The sequence below is a fragment of the Vombatus ursinus genome, unplaced genomic scaffold, assembly GCF_900497805.2.
Source record: "Vombatus ursinus unplaced genomic scaffold, bare-nosed wombat genome assembly UNPS02011334.1, whole genome shotgun sequence".
Classification (NCBI taxonomy): domain Eukaryota; kingdom Metazoa; phylum Chordata; class Mammalia; order Diprotodontia; family Vombatidae; genus Vombatus; species Vombatus ursinus.
Genome location: NW_020951112.1, coordinates 8114568 through 8135455, shown reverse-complemented (window position 1 = coordinate 8135455; position 20888 = coordinate 8114568). Strand labels below are relative to the sequence as shown.

Sequence of the window (20888 nt, the reverse complement as noted above, 5' to 3'; positions counted from 1 at the left end):
GTGACCCTGGGCAAGTGACTTAACCCTGTTTGCCTCAGTTTCCTCATCTGTAAAATGAACTAGAGAAGGAAATGGCAAACCACTCCAGTATTTTTGCCAAGAAAATCCCAAATGGGGTCATGAAGAGTTGGCTACAACTGAAAAGACTGAACAACAAAAAGAGGGTGGAAGCAACACGTACACATATAAGTAACTATAAAATACATGCAAAGTAAATACAAAGTAATTTTTGAGAGGGCAGTGAAGAGCAGCTGAGATCAGCAAAGACCTTTTACAGGAGGTGTCACTTGAACTGAGCTCTGAAGGAAGCCAGGGATCCTCAAAGCAGCAGGAGAGGAGCATAGAGAATATGCAGTCACGGGGCAGGGGCAAGGGTGGGGGGGGTGGCAGGTAAAGGCAAAGTGCTAGGAGAGGTGAGCTTGATTGGAACACATAGTGCACGAAGGAAGACCTGTGCAAAAAGTCTGAAAAAACCAGGCCAAAACCACTTCATCAGGAGCTTTAAATGCCAAACAAGAGACTGCATTTTATCCTCCAGACAAGGTGGAAGCACTGCAGTGGCACCTTCCCCTCAACGTGTTCAGAAGTGATTTCATTAACGTCTTTCCCAAAACCTGCCCTTTACAGACTCCTGCTTCTACTGATTATCAGGTTAGTTAACCAGGCTTGAAACTTTGGAAGCATCTTGAACTCTTCCTCTCCCTCAGTTGTTAAGTCTTGCCTATTCTGTGTTATCTCTTGCCTCATCCTCTGCTTTCTAATTCTGTTGTATTAGCCTCCTTCAGGCCCTTTCTTCTGGTCTGGACTAAATTAGACTACCCTCCTAACAAGTTTTTCTTTCTTCAGGATATATAGATATATCCCCTTTATCACCTTAAAAACTTAAAAACCTGCAGGAGGCCCCACTGGCTATCAAATAAATAATTAATTTGCCTTTCAGGCATTCAAAGCCCTCCCCAATCTAGCTCCGACTGGCCTCTCCAGTCATCTCTCCAGTCATTTATCTTTACATATGATATATTCCAGGCTCCTGTGCCTCCCATGGACATTCCTCATCTTCATCTGGTGAAGTACCCCCTTCTTCTAAGGCCTAACTTAGGTTCCACTGCCTCTAGGAAGCATTTCTTGACCCCTGCAGCTCAAAGTGATATTCCCTTCTCAGATTCCTCTTAGCACCGTTATCTGGGTATCGCATTTGCACTTATCATAGGCTCCCATGCATCGCAGTTATTTCTGTGAAAATCTCTACTCCCTACATCCATAAATTTTTAAGCTTTTTGAAAGTAATATGTCAAATCACTTTTTTATCCAGAGAACTTAGTACAGAAACTTGAATATAATAGGTACTTACCTTCTTCTAGCTATGATATTTGCCCAGAGCTCCCCAACATAGAAGTGGTCAAAGTACATGAAGACTGTTTACAAAAGAAGAAATTCAAAAAATCAAGAATCATATGAAAGACTTCTCCAAGTCACTAAAAAGAAAAGAAATACATATCAAATCATCTCTGACATTTCACCTCATATTCTGCAAATTGGCACAGATGACAAATGATAGAACAAGCCAATGTTATATTGACCATGGGGAAGGCAGGTATATATACCAACAAAATGTTGGTAAAGCTGTGAATTGATCCAATATTCTTGAAAACAGTCTGGAATTATTTGAGAAAAGTCACTAAATTGTCTGACCTCTGACCCACAGTTAAGTGAATACACCATCAAGAGCAAAGCAAGAAAGGCTTTAATTATATTATCTAATCTGATCCTCATAACCACCCTGAGAGGTATCTCCATTTTATAGATGAAGAGATTGAGGATAGGCAAGGTTAGATGTCTTGTCCAGGCTCACATAACTAGTGAGTGTCTTAAGTCAGGATCTGAACTAGGGTTTTGCCCCTCCTAAGCCCAATAAGATAGCCTAGCTGCCTCTGACTAACTGGCAGGACAGGGCAGGGGGCATCTGGGTGTCCAAACAGGTAGGTGCAGTTGCTCAGGAAGAACTAGCAGGTGGAGGACCCAGCCTGAGTTTGGGGCATGGGGAAATCAAACCTGGAGGAGTTTGTTAGGATATAGATGTATGGAGAGCCCAGTGTCTGGAGTGACAGAACTGGGTCTAGCCATAGGAGCTAGAGGGCTCCTGACTATTGTGGCCAGGAAATGAGAACTCACATTTCCATAGCTCTTTTAAGGCGTACAAGATGCTGAATGAAAAGTTTTAGTGGAAAGACAAAGAATTAGGTTTTTGGAGTCTGAGATCCTGAGTTTTAATTCCAGCTTTACTGCTTACTACTTCTAGTCATCCAACTCAAATGCCACCTTTTCCAGGAAGCCTTCTGTGATGCCCCTATAGGTAACAACCTCCCACAGAAGATCTTCCTTGGCCTCTAATGAACTTATTTTTAAAAGAATATGTTTGATTGAGGCCTTTTATATTTACGTCTCAGTCATTTCAACCCCTCCCTCCTTCCAGACTGAATTCTCTCTTAGGACAAAGAAAAACAATTAAAAGCATAAAATGTTATATAGATGGTCTGCTTATCAAATTTGCAAATGACACAAAGCTAGAAGTGAATACACTGAAAAAGAGAGCCAGGATCTCCAGATAGATAAAATAAAATTTATTAATAGAGATAAATATAAAGTCTTATATTTCCCTGATTCGAGATGGGAGAGGCAAGAATGGATAAAGTATGTCTGAAAAAGGTCTGGATGCTTTAGTGGACTGCATGCTCAGTATAAGTACAAATTGAATTGTTTGGCCGTAACAGTCCTAACACCCCTTTGTCGAACTGAATGGACCCACAGTGTCTTCCCACTGCTGAGGGTCACTACTTAAGCCATCATTTTTTCTTCGCAAGAATTTTAAACTTTTGCTCCACATATCTGTCTAACATTTGAAAGAAATATGCTATTAATTCTGTTTTCCACATTTCAGAGACTTAATTAAAGGATTTTTATTTTGTGGTTAACGAAATTTCTGCTAAATTTTGTCTTCTTGTGGTCTTTAAAGAAAGAGAAATTTGCGATGGAGATACTTTTCCTACCTTGTAGTTCTGCTGCAGAATGTGGTTGGGGTAGATATAAACTGAATAAATAGTCTGATGGAATTGCAAGTCTAATGTAGAGTACTAAAATTATAAATACCAGGAAGGCAAACTTAGGCTAATTCATGAGAAAAAGTGACATCTAGTGTTAGCATAAAGAAAATGAGATGTATGTCTTGACTAAAAGTAACATTCCTTAACCTAATGAACAATATCCAAGTTGGCTTGGGTTATATGGCCAATCCTCACTTTTTTGAAGGTGACAATGTGACTAGATAGGTTTTTTGCAGACTATAATTGGCTTATCTTTAAATTAGCCAACTCACACTGACCAAACTAATAATATTAGACAAAGAGCAGCAGACATGTCAAGGTGAGAGAGAAATACCATCCTCCCCATAATAAAAGGCATGATGATATCAGTGGAACAAGGCAGTGCTTTCCTGATCTCTTGCCATGATAATGCAAGGAATTCTATCTAGATCTTTAGGTTAAAGTTGTAACCTCATTTTAAAACTGTTTCACTACTTATTTTTGTTTGATGACTGATCAGTTACTTAATTTGATGAACACTTGTTAGGATACCTACAAAATGAAAAGCTGTACCTATGTCAGGTGATCTGAGAGACAGAATGATGGAAGAAACTCAGTCTCTCTTCTCTAAGTTTATAATCCACTAGTTTTGCAAATAATGTCATCTATGTGACTTGAAAAAAGACAATCTGTATAGGATAGGAAACACTATGTCAACTTTAAGTATCACTTGGACTAAAACAAGAAAGGGAAAAGGTCCATCCTGGAAAAGACTAATCAGTGTTTATGTCAAGGTACATTTCCTGCTCCAGTGCTTCATCACAGTGTAGAGGGAAGTGATCCTAGGTTCTCAAAGGCTAGTATGTCAGTGAAACACAAACTCCAGCGTGTCCTACCATACTCCAAATACAGGTCTGGTGATAGACAGTGTGTTTCTCCTTTAAGAAAAGACTAATGAAATGTTGAGATACTAATCAACAAAGGCTTGGCCACCAGGCTGATAGTTTTTCCCTTGTAAGAAACTAACTAAACCTCTATCCCTGTTATCTTCTGATTGCCTTTTTTTGACATGGAGAAGTTGTAATCTCAGACTCTGAAAGGAGTATCCAGACCGCGGAAATCCCTGATCTTCCACAACAGTAACTCATCCCTGATAATAACTCGTACTCAGGTTTCTCCTCATTCATTCGTTCGTTCTCCACATGCTACTGAACATCTGTTGTATATACAGCACATATATTAAGCACTTGGGGAGAAAGGCAGCAGACACAAAACAAGTAAAACCATCCTTCCTCTCAGAAGCTGATGATACAGTTGGGGGACAAAGCATAAACACCTGCAACAATGGGAGAACACTTGCAAAGAAACACAAAAGAAAGTCAAAGATAATATAATATAAATTGTGTATGTAATACAAACAATTAGTTATCAAGGGTTGAAGTGTCCTGATTAACAAAAATATTCTGGTTATTAGTCAATGTAGAAAATTAGAAAATAATACAATCAACATGAAAACTATACAGAATACAATGCAGTTCTTCTTTGGAGACTGAAATGGCAGTCTAGGATGCTACAATGCTCATGGTTATCATTATGAACATCAATTATCATGATACTGACAAAGGTTAAACATTAAAATTAACAGAATATATTGGTTATCCAAGTGTCAAACATCAAACTGACAGGCAGCAGAGGACAAGGGATAGACAGGTGGCTTTGGAGTCAGCAGACCTACATTCAAGTCTTGCATATGACACATACTAGCTGTGTGACCACAGACAAGTTACAAGCATACCCTGTTTTATTGAGTTTGGTGTCTCTATGTCACATATTGGTAATTCTCCCAATATTTCAAACTTTTTCACTATTATTATGGCTGTTATGGTGATCTGTGATCAGAGATCTTTGATGTTACTATTGCAATTGTTTTGGGGAGCCGTGAACTGCTTTCATATATGATGAACTTAATTGGTAAATGTTGTGTGTGTTCTTACTGCCTCACCAACCAGCCATTCTCCCATCTCTCTTCCTCTCCTCAGGCTACCTTATTTCCTGAGACACAACAGTATTGAAATTAGGCCAATTAATAACCTTACAATGACCTCTAAGAGTTCAAGTGGAAAGAAAAATCAATTGATGCAACAAACTTCACTTTTGTCTAATTTTAAGAAATTGCCATAGCCATCCCAACCTTCAGCAATCACCACCCTGACTAGTTAGCAGCCATCAAGACCAGCAAAAAGATAATGACTCGCTGAAGGCTCAGATGATGGTTAGCATTTTTTAGCAAGAAAGTACTTTTTTTTGCTTGTTTTGTAAGGCAATTGGGGTTAAGTGACTTACCCAGGGTCACACAGCCAGTAAGTGTCAAGTGTTTGGTCTGAGGCCGGATTTGACCTCAGATCCTCCTGATTTCAGGGCTGGTGCTCTACCCACTGCGCCACCAAGCTGCCCCAAGAAAGTACTTTTAATTAAGGTATATACATTTTTAGACACAATACTATTATATACTTAATAGACTACAATATAATATAAACATAACTTTTATATATACTGGGAAACCAAATAAATCATGTGACTTGCTTTATTGTGATATTTGCTTTGTTACATAAAAACCAAATCCACAATATTTGCAAGGTATGCCCATACCTAACTTCTAAGTGCCCTAGCCACTACGTAATGCTATAAGTTACAGAAATAACAAATTTGTACTATTGGGGGGAGTTTCATACCACAAACTCCTTATACTGTTAAAATTACAACTTTAGGTCAAAACAATAGCAGTAGAATAGAAGGTTAGATAACAAATAAAGCTTATGGTACAAATATATTTTGGGACATAGAGTAAGAGAGCCATCAGAAAAGGATATTGCCAGGAACCATGATTAATTCAATGTATACTAATTTTTCTGAAATGGTCTCTTGCTATATTAATGTAATGGAATATTTCTGCTCTGTAAGACATGTCAAAACAGATATCATTCTTCACCCTGCTAGTTCACCCCCTTCCTCAGTAAACTCTGAGTATCTGTCTCCCTATTTTATGCCTCACTTGATATTGATAATCAGGTTATTACTGAAAACAGTGACATCTGTGGTTATATCTTTTAAGAAATCATGTAATTTTAATATATTTGTGGGAGAGATACTGTTGGAAAATAGATTTCGTAGTCAAATGCTTTTTTGTAACCAACAAATAAGCATAGTAGGCTTTTTCTCCCTCTTTGTCTCTAAGTCAACTATCTGATTGTCAAGACGTGGTCTGCTGTAGAAATGATTTCATCAAGGATGCCCTATATATACCTAGATAATTTTCATAAAATTTTTGTGGCGATGAGAAAGTAGGCATATGGTTTAGTGGCTATTAATGTCTTCTCTGTCCCCTCCTTTTCTTTGTTTGGGAATATTGTCTGTTATTTCTATTCATTTAGAATCCTCCTCTCTTTCAGGTATCTTGAATATCAATCCTTAAGTGCCTTTAAAATTGTATGTTGCTACCATCAATATCTTTTTTATCAGTGGTTGTTAAACTGGGGTCTATGAACTTATTTTATACCCACACATACATATATATATATGTATATATATTTATATATACATATATATGTGTATATATATTTATATATACATATATATGTATGTATAAATATATATACATATATATATATATAAAACGCAATTATATTTCAATATAACTGGTTTCCTTTGTAATTCTATATATTTTATTTTATGCTTTTAAAAACATTATTCTGAGAAGGGGCCACAAGCTTTATCAGACCATCAAAGGGGTCTATGACACAAAAAGGGTTAAGATCCTTTGTTCTATATGCATTTGGCCATGTCAGGTCATTGTTCCTCATGTTATCTTAAGTGCCATATTACAGTTTTTCACTTATCCAACTGGAGGGTGATATGGAAGAATTCAAATGTGGTAGTTTCATTGTCATAGATGATGAGAACAGATCACTAAAAAAATTTTAACATTTCTGTTTTGTTTCATATCTCTTTATTGTTCTACTTTTATCTATAAATGCTCTTGGGATGAATTATCTTAATTAGGTCTCAGAAGAAGCTTTCTCATGCTTGCTTTTTCCTCTAATGTTTTCTAATATTTAATGTGCAAATAGTGTCCATTATTGAATAGTCATTTCCTCTTAAGCTATATTCAGTTTCACTCGTGCTTAAGATGGCATTAGAGGAGCTCAGCTCTAGCATGTATACTTCAGCAACGATCTAAAAAGAACATCAGATTAAATAGCGATCAAGATATCCAAAGACAAATAGTAAACTCCTCTATCCAAACTTAGGATTACACAAAAAGAAAGCTGAATCCCACCAGGAGAGTCAATGCAAGCTAATGTAGATAGGTCAGAAACCAATCAATTTCTATATGCAGAAGAGATGCAAAACAATTTTTCAGAGAAGGCACTAGCAGCTAAGGGGATATGATGGTGACATAAGAGAGAACCAAGAAAGAGCAGCAGCACAAAAAACGAAGGTTGAAAGAATATCTATAAGAAGAAGATAGTCTGCAGAGTCAGAAGGTAAAGGAGGTCAAGAAAGAGTACTGAGAAAAAGCCCATTAGATTTAGCAATCAAGAGATAATTGGGAGTTTTGGCTAGATTGCTGCTTGAATGGAAGCAGGCAAGAGCTTCTATATATTTAATGTAGCAAATACCAAAAAAACAGCATCAGATCATACAACATAAAGAAATCCAATGAGACACTACAGTGTCTCCAATGAGACTATGTATATAATGTAAAGAAATCCAATGAGACTACAGAAGTCTACAGGCAATAGCAAAGAAGGAACACAAGAAAAGCTAGCTCCAGCACAGGCACAGAAGAGGGAAACTTCCCAGAAGAACCAAAAATAGCCCAGAGACTCAGAAAACTCTGCACAGGGAAATGCCATCGTGTGGCCCTTGGACGCCACTGAGAACAGCAGCAACCAGTTTGGATGTGGAAATGCTCAGACTGAGACTAACCAGGTCCAGGGGCTCTAAGGTGGGTAATACTGCCCTGAGATGTGCCAGATAACCAGCATGGCTTCATTCAGAACAGATCATGCCAGGCTGATTTCAGTTCCTTTTCTGACAGTATTAGTAGATGAAAGGTTTTGCTGTGAAATAGTTTACCAAGATTTCAGCAAAGCTTCAATAAAACATCTCATACAATTTTGTGGAGAGATATAAATTAAACAATAATATAATCAGATGGATTCAGAACTTGTTAGAATGCCAGACTCAAAGAACAGTTATTAGTGATTCACTGTCAAAGTGGCAAGAGGACTCCAGGAGAGGACTCCAGGGATTGGCTCTAAGTTGTTTAATATCTTGATCAATGATTTGAATAAAGGTATAGATGGTATGCTCATTAAATTTGCAAATGACACAAAGATGGGAGAAATACCTAACATAGTGGAAGAATCAAGATCCAAAAGGACTAAATACTAATCAAGGTTAAAGTACTGAATTGAATCTAGTAAGTTGAAATTCAATAGGCATAAATGTAATATCTCCTACTTACACACACACAAAAAATCAACTTCACAAGTAAAAGAGGTCATGGATTGATGGCACTAATCTAACATTGAAGGTCCCCCACGGCATTACCTTTCTAGCCTTTTCTCATGTTGTTTCCTTCCATATAGCATATATGTCCCAGCCAAACTGAATTATTTGCTGCTCCCCATCATATGGCCTACCTTTTATTTTTCCATCTCCATACATTTGGTTCATGTTTTTCCCTAAGTCTGCATTCTTTCTCCATCTGTTGAATTCCTATCGTTTTCAAAAATATATATTTATCTATTCATTAAATATTTCCCAATTACTTGTAAAATAATTTTAACAGTCATTGTTTAAAATATTGAGTTCCAAATTCTCTCCCTCCCTTCCACGCCTTCCCCTTCCTGGAGAAGGGAAGCAATTTAATATAGATTATACATGTGCAGTCATGTAAAACATATTTCCACATTAGCCATGTTGCAAAAGAAAATACACACACATAATAAAACAAGGAAAATAAATAAAGTTTTAAAAGGTATGCTTCAATCTGCATTCAGAGTTCATCAGCTCTCTCTCTGAAGGTGGATAAGCATTTTTCATCATAGGGATGTTGGAACTGTCTTAGATCACTGTCTTCATCAGAGAAGGCTAAGTCTTTCACAGCTAATCATCCTTACAATACTGCTATTACTGTGTATAATGTTCTTGTGGTTCTGCTCACTTCACTCTGCACCAGTTGATATGTCTTCCTAGGTTTTCCATTTCCCTTGTCATTTCTGATGGCACAATAGCATTCCATTGCAATCATGTACCATAACTTGTTCAGCCATTCCCCAGTTGATGAGCATTCCCTCAATTTCCAGTTCTTTGCCACCACAAAAAGAGCTGCTATAAATATTTTTGTACATAGCTCCTTTTCCCTTTTATCTTTCTGAGATACAGACCTAATAGTGCGATTGCTAGGTTAAAGGATATGTGCATAGTTTTACAGCTCTTTGGGCAGAGCTCCAAATTGTTCTCCAGAATGATTGGACTAGCTCGTAATTCCACCAACAATGCATTAGTGTCCCGATTTTTCCACATCCCCTTCAGCACTTGTCTGAAGTCATTTTCCTTTTCTGCCATGTTAGTCAATCTGACAGTGTGAGGTAGTTTCTCAGAGCTGTTTTAATTTGCATTTCTCTAATCAGTAGTGATGTAGAGCATTTTTTCATGTGACCACTGACGGCTTTGATTTCTTTTTCTGAAAATTGTCTGTTCAAATCCTTTGACCATTTATCATCTGGGGAATGGCTCTTATTTTTATAAATTTGGGCCAGTTCTCTACATATTTGAGAAATGAGGCCTCTATCAGAGAAACCTACTATAAAATTTTCCCCCCAGTTTTCTGTTTTCCTTCTAATTTTGGCTGCATCTATTTTGTTTGTGCATAATTTCATGAAATCAAAATTATTTATTTTACTTTTCATGGCCCTCTTTATCTCTTGTTTAGTCATGAACTCTTCCCTTATCCGTAGATCTGACAGGTACATTTTTCGCTCCCCTAATTTACTTGCATAAACCCTTTATGTCTAAATCATTTATCCATGTTGATCTTATCTTGGTATATGGTATGAAATGTTGGCCAATGCTTAATTTCTGCCAAAGTGCTTTCCAGTTTTCCTAGCAATTTTTGTCAAATAGTGAGTTCTTGTCCCAAAAGTTTGGATCTTTGGGTTTATCGACACTAGATTAGTGTGGTCATTTACCACTGTGTATTGTGTACTTAATTTACTCCACAGATCCACCATTCTATTTCTTAGCCAGTACCAGATTGCTTTAATGATTATTGCTTTGTAATGTAGTTTCAAATCTCAAACTGCTAAGCTGCCTTCCTTTACATTTTTTTTCCCTTGATTGCCTTGATATTCTTAACCTTTTGTTCTTCCTTTTTCTTGTTGTTTTTTTGTTTTTTTGGCTAGGCAATGGGGTTAAGTGACTTGCTCAGGGTCACACGGCTAGTAAGTGTCAAGTGTCTGAGACCGGATTTGAACTCAGGTCCTCCTGATTCCAGGGCCAGGGCTCTATCCACTGCACCACCTAGCTGTCCCATGACCTTTTGTTCTTCCAAATGAATTTTGTCATTATTTTTCTAGCTCTATAAAATAATTCTTTGGTAGTCTGATTGGTATGGCACTGAATAAGTAAACTGACTTAGGTAGAATTGACACTTTTATTATACTGCCTCAGCCTACCCATGAACAAATAATATTTCTCCAATTGTTTAGATCTGTCTTTATTTGTATGAAAAGCATTTTGTAATTATGTTTATATAATCCCTGGGTTTGTCTTAGTACATAGATTCCCAAGTATTTTATGTTATTTGAAGTTATTTTAAATGGAATTTCTCTATCTCTTGCTGCTGGGTTTCATTGATGGTATATAGAAAAGCTGATCATTTCTATGGGTTTATTTTATATCCTGCAACTTTGTGGAAGTTGTTAATTGTTTCCACTAGTTTTTTTAGTTGATTCTCTAGGGATCTCTAAATATACCATCATAACATTTACACAGAATGATAGTTTTATTTCCTCATTGCCTATTTTTATTCCTTTAATTTCTTTTTCTTGTCTCATTGCTATAGTCGCATTTCTAATATAATACTGAATAATAGTGGTAATAATGGGTAGCCTTCCTTCACCCCTGATCTTACTGGGAAGGCTTCAAGTTTATCTCTATTACAGATAATGCTTGCTGATGGTTTTAGGCAGATGCCACTTATCATTTTTAAAAAGGTTCCATTTATTCCTATGTTTTCTAGGGTTTTTAATAGGAATGGGAGTTGTATTTTGTCAAAAGCTTTTTCTGCATCTATTGATATAATTATGAATTTTGGTGTTTTTTTTAAAATTAATGTGGTCAGTCAGGCTGATAGTTTTTTATTTCCTAATACTGAACCAGCTCTGCATTCCTGGCATAAATCCCACCTTGTCATAGTGTATGATCTTTGTGATATACTGCTGTAATCTCCTTGCTAGTATTTTATTTAAATTTTTTGCAATATTCATTAAGGAAATTGGTCTGTAGTTTTCTTTCTCTGTATTTGCTCTCTCTGGTTTAGGTATCAACACCATATTTGTGTCAGAAAAGGAATTTGGTAAGACTCCTTCTTTACCTATTTTTTTTAATAGTTTATATAGTAAAAGGATTAACTGTTCCTTAAATGTTTGGTAGAATTCATTGGTAAATCTATCTGGTCCTGGGGATTTTTTCTTAGGGGGCTCATTTATAGCTTGTTCAATTTCTTTTTCTAAGATGGGGTTATTTACACATTCTATTTCTTTTTCTGTTAATCTAAGCAATTTATATTTTTGTAAATATTCATTCATTTCCCTTAGATGATCAGTTTTACTGGTATAAAACTGGGCAAAATATTTCTTAATGACTGTTTTAATTTCATCTTCATTTGTGGTGCATTTTTCTATTTGATTAACTAAACTGCACTAATAGAGGAGCCACCTCCAATAGGCAAAAACCCAGAGAAAGAGAATCATGTAATTTATAAGCACTGGATAATAATGGCCCATATTTGTTTTGCATTTTTCATTTGCAAAACACTTTATACACATTGTCTCATTTGATCCTCACTACAACCATGTGAAGAAGGTAGCCCAAGTATTAGTTTTTCTATTTTACAGATGAGGAAATGATACTCAAAGACATTAACTAATTTGAGCAAGGTCACATAGCTAGTAAATGCCAGTTATGACTTGAATACACATTTTATGCATCTAAGCCCAACATCAGATGACTGAATTAGTAAGACTTCATACATATGAATCAACAAATAACTACATAAATGCCTTTTGATAAACAAAAAAAGAGACAGAAATGGTTCCAGGTTCTTTTATTTCTCTTCAATGGAACAACCATTTTGCATGGTAAAAAACATGAGCAATCGCATCTTAGAAAGATATCTTGGTGCCATGCAATGGTTCAAGCATCTACTGAAATAATAGTCAGAAAACTGACTGAAATAGAGGAGCAGATTAACTGAATACCACATGTAGTTCGGTAGTGATGACAGCTCCTAAGGGCATTTTTTCTCCCATAAAATCTATGTACTCAGTTGAATAATTTCACTTGAATGGTATGACATGTGGTCAAACTACTGATGTGTAATCTATATGCTAATGTCAAACAAATCACTTTCTGGTAAAGAGAACAAGAAAAACACGTTGACTCAGAGGTAACAGTGTTTCTTAGAATCTCAGCAATATGCTTGAACTGCCTCACAGAGATACACTGGAAAAAAGATGAATGAGGAAGGATTGCTTAATAATCAAGTGAAACTAATACCTTCACAGGTATACATTTTAGTATCTTAGGCCATCTTTGCTTATTACATTTAATGTCCAATACTGGGTCACTGTCACATAGTGAGTAATCTACTATAGAAAGTTAATGTCTATGGACAGGTAGAAAAATGGGAAGAAGGCATTCCAGGTCTGCAGAAAAGCAAGACAAAAAGGGAGGCAAGTAGAAATGAGTATTGTCTCTGAAGAGTACTCGCTAGGGGCAGCTAGGTAGTGCAGTGGATACAGCACTGGCTCTGGATTCAGGAGGACCTGAGTTCAAAATCTGACCTTAGACACATAACACTTACTAGCTGCGTGACCCTAGGCAAGTCACTTAACCCCACTGTCTAGCCAAAAAAAAAAAAAAAAAAGAGTACTTGCTTAAATTTGACATCATTTAGTCCTGGGAAGGGTTGAGATCCCTATATTGGAGTCAAGACAATGATAATGATCTGGGTTTATGGTTACGAAATGCACACACAAAGGGGTAGGAATTATAGCTTTTATATTTGGTGGCTCTTTCTTATTGCACATCAATCAATAGTTTGTCAACTTCACTAATGAATTTATGCTTACTGATTTAGCTCTGATGGAGGCCAAGGAATCATGGAACTACAGAACAAAGCATGAGCCTGTAGTGTAATTCAGTTCATCCTTATTCAGGGAACATGTTAATCTTCTCTATACAATTCCAGTTTTAGTTCAATGTGCTGCTGAAGTGAGAACTGTTACAATTCAATCTAACTCAACAAACATTTAAGAGCCTACTATGTGCTAGACACTGGAGTTACACTGCTAGAAATGTTTCCATCTCTATCTTCAAGGAGCTTATATTCTCCTGGGAGGAATGACATGTATATAGGTAAGTAAAATATAAATTAAAGGAATAACAAGAACAAAGGGGAAAGCCACACAAAGAATCCTAGGAAAATCTGAGGAAGAAAAGACTTTCAGTTAGGAAATCAGGAAGGCTTCATTGAGGGAGTGGCATCCAAGCTGAGCCTAGAAAGAAGAGAAAGATTCTGAAAGGCAGAGATTAGAAGGTAATGCTCATGTGAGGAAGGCCTACCTGAATGCCCAGAGGCAGAGATGGCATGTTGAGTGTTGGGGTCAATTAGCTGTCCATTCTGACTGGAATGTAGACTATGTTGAGGGATGTTATATGAAAAAAAGGTTGGAAAGGTAGATTAGGGTAATTTTCCAAAGGCCTTAAATGCCAGGCTAAGGAGATTATATTTTACAAGGTATGAAGAAAAGTGGGAGGTCTGGGCAAGGTACTATCCCCTGTCTCTTTCACTTGACCTCTCTTATTCCCCTTTTCTTCACAGAGCTCATGTTCCCAGACAGAAGTTCATTTTTAGGAAAAAGTGGTATATATTATAACTTATTGGACAGACTGGAGGTCCTAAAAAAAGTATGAATTCTCTAAATAGGGTGGCCACCCACAGGAAGTTTAGGCAAAAAGCCAAAGAGTCAGCCCACCTACAGTTTTCTCTGGCAGGTACAAGCATAACTCAGGAACACTCACAATTATGACGTTGATGTCTGAACTCTAAAGGTATGTGTGGTCAGTTTCCATTTGTCACAAACTCTAAGAAACTGTGCAGAAAAGATGGCTGCACTATCAAACCAACCAGAGAGAGATGTCATGAGAGAACTGCCACTTCCCCCAAAGCTCTTTCCTAAGAGTTGCAGGGTGCGGGAGGTGGGAGGGTGGGGTGGAGGAAGCCAGTGTGGGCAAAAAGGAAAAGGCCCAGACTTGTGATTTTACTGGTATAGAGAACTTTCAGGGAAGAAACTCCTCCTTCTATGGCAGACTGGTACCTGCTCTACAAGTCATAGTTTTAGAGTAACCTGGGGCAACTTAGAGGTGGCCCAGGGTCACACAGTCACTGTGTATCAGAGTCAGGACCTGAACCTAGGTATTACTAACTTCAAGGCCAATTCTCTATCCGTTATGCTATTCTGCCTCTCTAAAGGCTGTGCAGGCCTGTGCTATAGTATGGTCTTCTTTACATAGTACAACAATCTTAGGTGAAATATGAGGGTAAATCAATTCCAGTAAGTTGGATGGGAAAAAGAAAAATTCTAGGAATGCCTATAGGCAGGTTTGCCCTGCTTTGATTAAATTCATTTAATATTTTATTAAATATCTATTATGTCAAGGCACTGTACCTGGGTGTACAAAGATTAAAGATAAATCACTGACCTCAAGAAGTTTACAACCTAATGGGGAGGGGAAAAAAGTGCAAATATAATACAAAGTAAAATGTAGCAAGAGTAAAGGAAAAGTCTAGATAAAGTACTAGAAGAAAAATAAGGAAGTTCACCTGGGAATGATCAGAGAAGACTTCTCTGAAAGGTTTCAGCAAGAAGATCCATGGAGTGAGTATGCTGAAGACATGGGGGTGGGGGAGGGGTAGATAACCTGTGCAAGAAGGAAGGCCAAGAAGACCAAGAGTTTATGGTTCATTTTGGATGGAACATACAACGTGTGAAGGAACCAGATATAGACATTCATTCAATTACAAATGTGTATACTATCACAGTGGAAAGAGCACTAACTTTGAAGTCCAAGGACCAGGGTTCAACTCCCACCTCTGGCACTACTTGTTTGACATTAGACAAGTCATGTAACCTTCCTGGGACTCAGTTCCCTCATGTGCAAAATGACAGTTTTGGATTAGACGACTGTATGAACATGCTGATGTTAGGGAAGTTTTGGTAATTTTTAAACCTACTGATAGCAATGCCACATCAAGATAAATTTTCAATATTATTGAGAGGTTTTTAAACAAAAACAATACAGTGTGAAAGTACTATATATTGGACTTTGAACCAATAGAGGTCAATGGATGCAGAATGAAACAAGTCTACAAGGACTGGGTAAAAGTTTGGCCCCTCTTGCAACTTGGATACAACTGTTTCACATATGATCACCTGTATAAAGAAATATGAGGAAGGGCTACATAGAATTCTTCAAGTTGTTGAGAACAATCAATTCTTTAAAAAGTTCATTTTTTAAAAAGGAAAAGCTCTTTGCAAAACTGTGTGACAATGCAGAAGCAGAACATAGGGCATGTCTGCACAGAACACATTAGCTTTTTCTTTCTAAAGTACTTTAAAGGATGTTTGAGCTAAAAGAAGAAATGCTGTTTTTCTTAGTAGTAACAATAAAGATTAATCATTCATTTTTAATAAAAAATTCTTCTAAAATGTACATATTTGCTGGGTATTTTGAAAAAAAAAGAGTTATCTTAGGGGGGAAACATTCTAAATTAATCAATAGCAGGACCTCAATTTTGTTTTCTGATCCACATGAAAAAGTTAGAGTGATGGGTAATAAATTTCTAAAATAATATTTTGGTGCTTCCATTGAAAAAAAATACTTGCCTTGCCAATGGAACAGAAGTATTGTCTGCTTGTTGATCATCTGGACATTCTAAAAAGCTATTTTCATTTTATTTTAAAGATCCAGATATTTCTAAATGTGAAGACAAAAGGAACCCATTTATAATAGACAAAGACAAAACACTTGGTTTTACTCCATGTAAAGCAGACTTGTCTTGGGATAGTACACAGAAATAGGCATTTGAACCAGAAAATAAGTTTTGCCTTCTGGCATAGGTTGAAAACAATTTTCCCTAGGAATGCAAATTTTGCTACCAATTGTAAAATCTCATTTATGTAAAACAGGGTTTTCTGCTGTTATCTGTTATAAAGCCAAAACATCAGAATCAATTAGACTGAAAAAGAATTATAAGTCAGTTGTATCAGGATTTAAGAAACTTTACACCAAAAACAAACCCACTAATTATCATCATTATCATCATGATTTTATTTTGGTTATTATATTTAAGATACAAATGTGAAAACTGCAGATGATTTTTATCAAAATCATCCTATGTCATTATTTTATGTTTAAGGTTTGCTTTGTGTTGCTAAAACTATAATAAATACTTAATTTAAGTTTAAAAAAACAAACTGAAGTATTTGTATAGATTGATTTATGGAAGGCATGTGAGCTTCTGGCACAGTGAGACACTTGAGGTAGAGAACAAGACATGAACTTTCAGACACAACCAATGTGTTAATTTCTTTTGTGTGACTATACTTATTTGTTACAAAAGAAGGCTTTTATTTTTCTTTTTTGGGGGGAAAGACTTAGAATGGGCAGCGATGGTGGTATCAGAAAAAGGAAGACAAGAAAGAAAAGAGTCTCAGTGAATGAGTACAAAAATAAAAAGAAGAACACAGAGGGAAGTACAAAGGGGACCTAGACAAATAAAGCAGTGTTAGCACAACCATGTTAAATTCAAATAAATAAAAATGTAAAAAAAGCTGTGTAAAGATAAAAACTGTATCTTACATAAGTTCACAGTTTTCATTTGCAATTCTCTTTTTGCTTTTCTTTGCATAGTGAAAAATTTCTATTTGTTGATTGTTAAGTTTATAATAAAAAAGAAAAAAGGTTCAAGCATGTAACAAGGCTGTTACATTTTTTTTTTTTTAAGAAACACTGCATAGGAAGTCTTTCCTGATACTCCTAAGTGGTTAGTGCCCTCTCATTTTTCCAATTACATTGCATTTTTGGTGTGGTTAAATGTTCTATTCCTTCAAGTTGAATATAAGCAGTTTGAGGGCAAAGACCATTTTTCATTTTGTGTTTGTGTCTCCTGTGCTTAGCACATAAGTGCTACTTAAATGAATTATAAGACAAGCCTCAGAACAGGGGATTCAAACTAAAGTCCTCTAATTCTAAATTCATATTCATGAGGGCATGTGCAAGATTTTTTGAAGTGACTAGGGATACAGCCTTCAGGTTTTCCTGTACAGATTTACACAGAATATTCAAATTCACCTGAATTCTACCTCTACAGAGACATCCTACATAGAAAAGTCACTGCGGAAAAAAAAAAGTGGATCATAGATTTCAAACTGGAAAAGATCATCGAGTCCATCTCCTTCATTTCACAGATGAATAAGGAAACCTAGGTCCACACAGGGAAAATTACTTTTCCCAAGGTCACATAGGTAGTAAGTGGCTGAGCCTGTATTAGAATCCTTCCATCAAAAGTGTTCTTTCCAGGGCATCATGCTGCTTTCCCTCTTCAATGGTAAAAAAAGGATTCCTCCGACATTCCAAGCAAAGGAAAAACAAAATGAGAGACTGATATTACCAAATAGAGTTTTTATTTATTTTCATTGTATTGTGTTTTTAGGTTCAACCAGAGCAAATTTTTCACACTTTTAAAAAGCTATTTCAATGAATTCCACTGTTTTGTGGTAGGGAAGAAAGGACGTTTGATTTCAAATAGTTTCAATATTCCAGTCTATGACTGCTAACCTCATGGAGCCCTCACTTTTGGTCAAGAGCCAATTATTTTTCACTATTTATGAAAAAAAAGTAGTGGACTTCACAGATAATATGGTGCAAAAATGTCTTATAATAATATATTAACATTAAATAAATATCAAATACAGACATGAACTGAATGAAATATTGGTTTTGTTTTAGTTTAGACAATATATATTCTGGACGCTTTTTTCCCTCCAATCAACAATATTAATAAAGATATGTTTTATTGTATTAAATATTATGGGGGCACAGGGAACTGCTTAGCAGGTTCAATTTGTTTTAATGCTAAATTTTCCAGGAATAGCAAATTTATATGTTTCCTGGCTATTACTGATTTGTAGTTTGATTTATTTCAAGTACTTGGATTTGCACATGTACTAGGAGCACATCATGCTTTACATCATAATAATAAATAAGCAGAAATAAAATAGGCTTTAAACATACCAAGGAGAAAGTATTGCCAAGGAAGGACTTCATGGTTTCAGGTTTGGGGGTCATGTATACAAAAACTGTATTCAAGAAACAGATCCTAGGAAAGGAATGAGGAAAGTGGAGACAGCAAAGAACTGAGGCCTATAGCGGCAGAAGCAGAAGGAGTAAGGAGGATTCATTGTCCAGAAGTTAAGTCGGGGAGGAAAAATGGCCAATGCCTCAAGGAAGGTCACCTAATAGTAAATGTATCAGTAACAGTAGTATAATGGTAGTTACACAAGATGACTAAAGTTTATCAGGGTAACAGCTGTTTATATTGCACTCTAATTCTGAGCATAGTCACTTGGAATAATACTCAGGTGGCACTGAAGAAAAATCAATTATGAATTCAGTTTAATGGACATTATAGTCCTTAAATCAAGGATTATCAAAAGCTAGAAGTAATATGACAAAAAATCATGTAAACAGAATTAGACTTTATTTGGAAAAAAACTTGAATTTTTTTTACTTTCTGGTCTGTAGAAAATATAATCAATGGCTTTTGTTGACTTGATACAAATGGAAAGTCGCCAATAAGTCAACACTGAGATTTATGTTCTTGAAAAACAAAAGGATTAGTAAGGTGTTTTTCTGCAAAAGATTCAAAAGTACCCTGAATCAATTCTACTGTTTAAGGTATCTTCCTCTGTGTTCCCTTACATAGCTCAAATTCTGTGACATATCAACTTTTAGTTGTCTTTTGACCTGTACTAAAATTATGGACCAGTGAGAGTCTTACATGGTTTTTTCCCCTAACTATTCTCCTGTTTAACCCTATCAATCTCATGTTCTCTTGTTTAACTACTACATTACCCCACTTTGTGTACCCTATCATTCACTGGGTTCTTTCAACTTTCTGAATTTTTTGTTTGACCAGGACCTGTGATTTCATCAGAATAGAGAGCTCCTGGTGAGGAGATTCTACAAATATAATCAGTATCTGCTCTGCAACTTAGATTTGGATCAGGGAGGCTAGGTGGAAGAAGGAAAATAAGTCAATGCCTAAAAACAGGTAGAAATTAGTTAGGGGAAAGCTTAAAGAAGAAGGGGCATACTTAGCATGGTTGTGAGGAAAAGAAGAGTAGTGAGAGGTTAAGTGAATTGCCCAGAGTCACAGAGCCAATATGCATGACAAGTAGGATTGAACCTAGGTCTTGCTGACTATGAGCCCAGTTCTCTCTCTGATTTGCCAGGGTACCTCTCTGAATTATTATACATGCTATTTTTCTGGTTTAGGATACCCTACCTCTCCTCTCTACTAAATCTTTCTCTTCCTTCCCTCACAACCATGCTAAATATGCCCCTTCTTCCTTAGGCTTTCCCCTAACCAACCTTCATCTGCTTTTGGTCATTGATTACCATTTTCCTTCTTCAACCTTGCCGTCCCCAATCCTAAGCATTAATCTGTTTTCTCTTCCCAGGAGTGATTGTGAATTAGAGTTTATGGAGTCATAATGCTTTAGCTAGAAGTAATCACAGAGAACATCTAATCCAAACCACTCACTTTAGAAATGGAGAAACTGAGGCCCAGATATATGAAGTACTTTTCCTAATGTTATTCAAATAGTAAGCGGCCAAGCAGTCATTACCTCTGTCTGCTCACTCCCTACCCGCCCCCCCATTCACCTTCATTTACTAACTGTAATGTCTTTATGTGTCTCCTCTGCCCAATTCCAAGGTCAACTACCACTACCACCACCACCACCACCACCACTACTACTGAGCAGTATTTATATGGCACTTTAAGGTTTTCAAAGTGCTTTACATGTGTTATCTCATTTTATCCTCCCAACAACCCTGTGAGACAGTTACTATTCTTATTCTCATTTTATAGATGAGGAAACCCAGACTGGGAAACATGAAATGACTTGCCCAGGGTCACAGAACTAGAAAGTGTCTGAGACCATATCTGAACTTAGGTCTTCCTGACTCCAGGTCCAGAGTTCTTTTCTTCACATTCTACCACTTAGATGCCTTGATGTACACTATGGTTATACTTAGTATATTCCCCAAAGTGTGTGTGTGTGTGTGTGTGTGCGTGTGTGTGTGTGTGTGTAAGGGAATTCACCAGTTTGTGATAGTAGAACAATCCAGATACGGTGTAGGCTATATATTTGTAAATGCAGTCTA

The 20888-nt window shown here is 36.5% G+C and overlaps 1 protein-coding gene and 1 non-coding gene across 2 annotated transcripts in view; both read right to left on the bottom strand.

Annotated features, from left to right (window-relative positions):
* Positions 1-20888, bottom strand: part of NTN4 (netrin 4) — a 225053-nt gene that overhangs the window by 180291 nt on the left and 23874 nt on the right. The gene's annotated exons all lie outside the window — the stretch shown is intronic.
* Positions 13546-13654, bottom strand: LOC114038567. Its single transcript, XR_003568573.1, has one exon. It is a non-coding gene; the product is annotated as a U6 spliceosomal RNA (small nuclear RNA).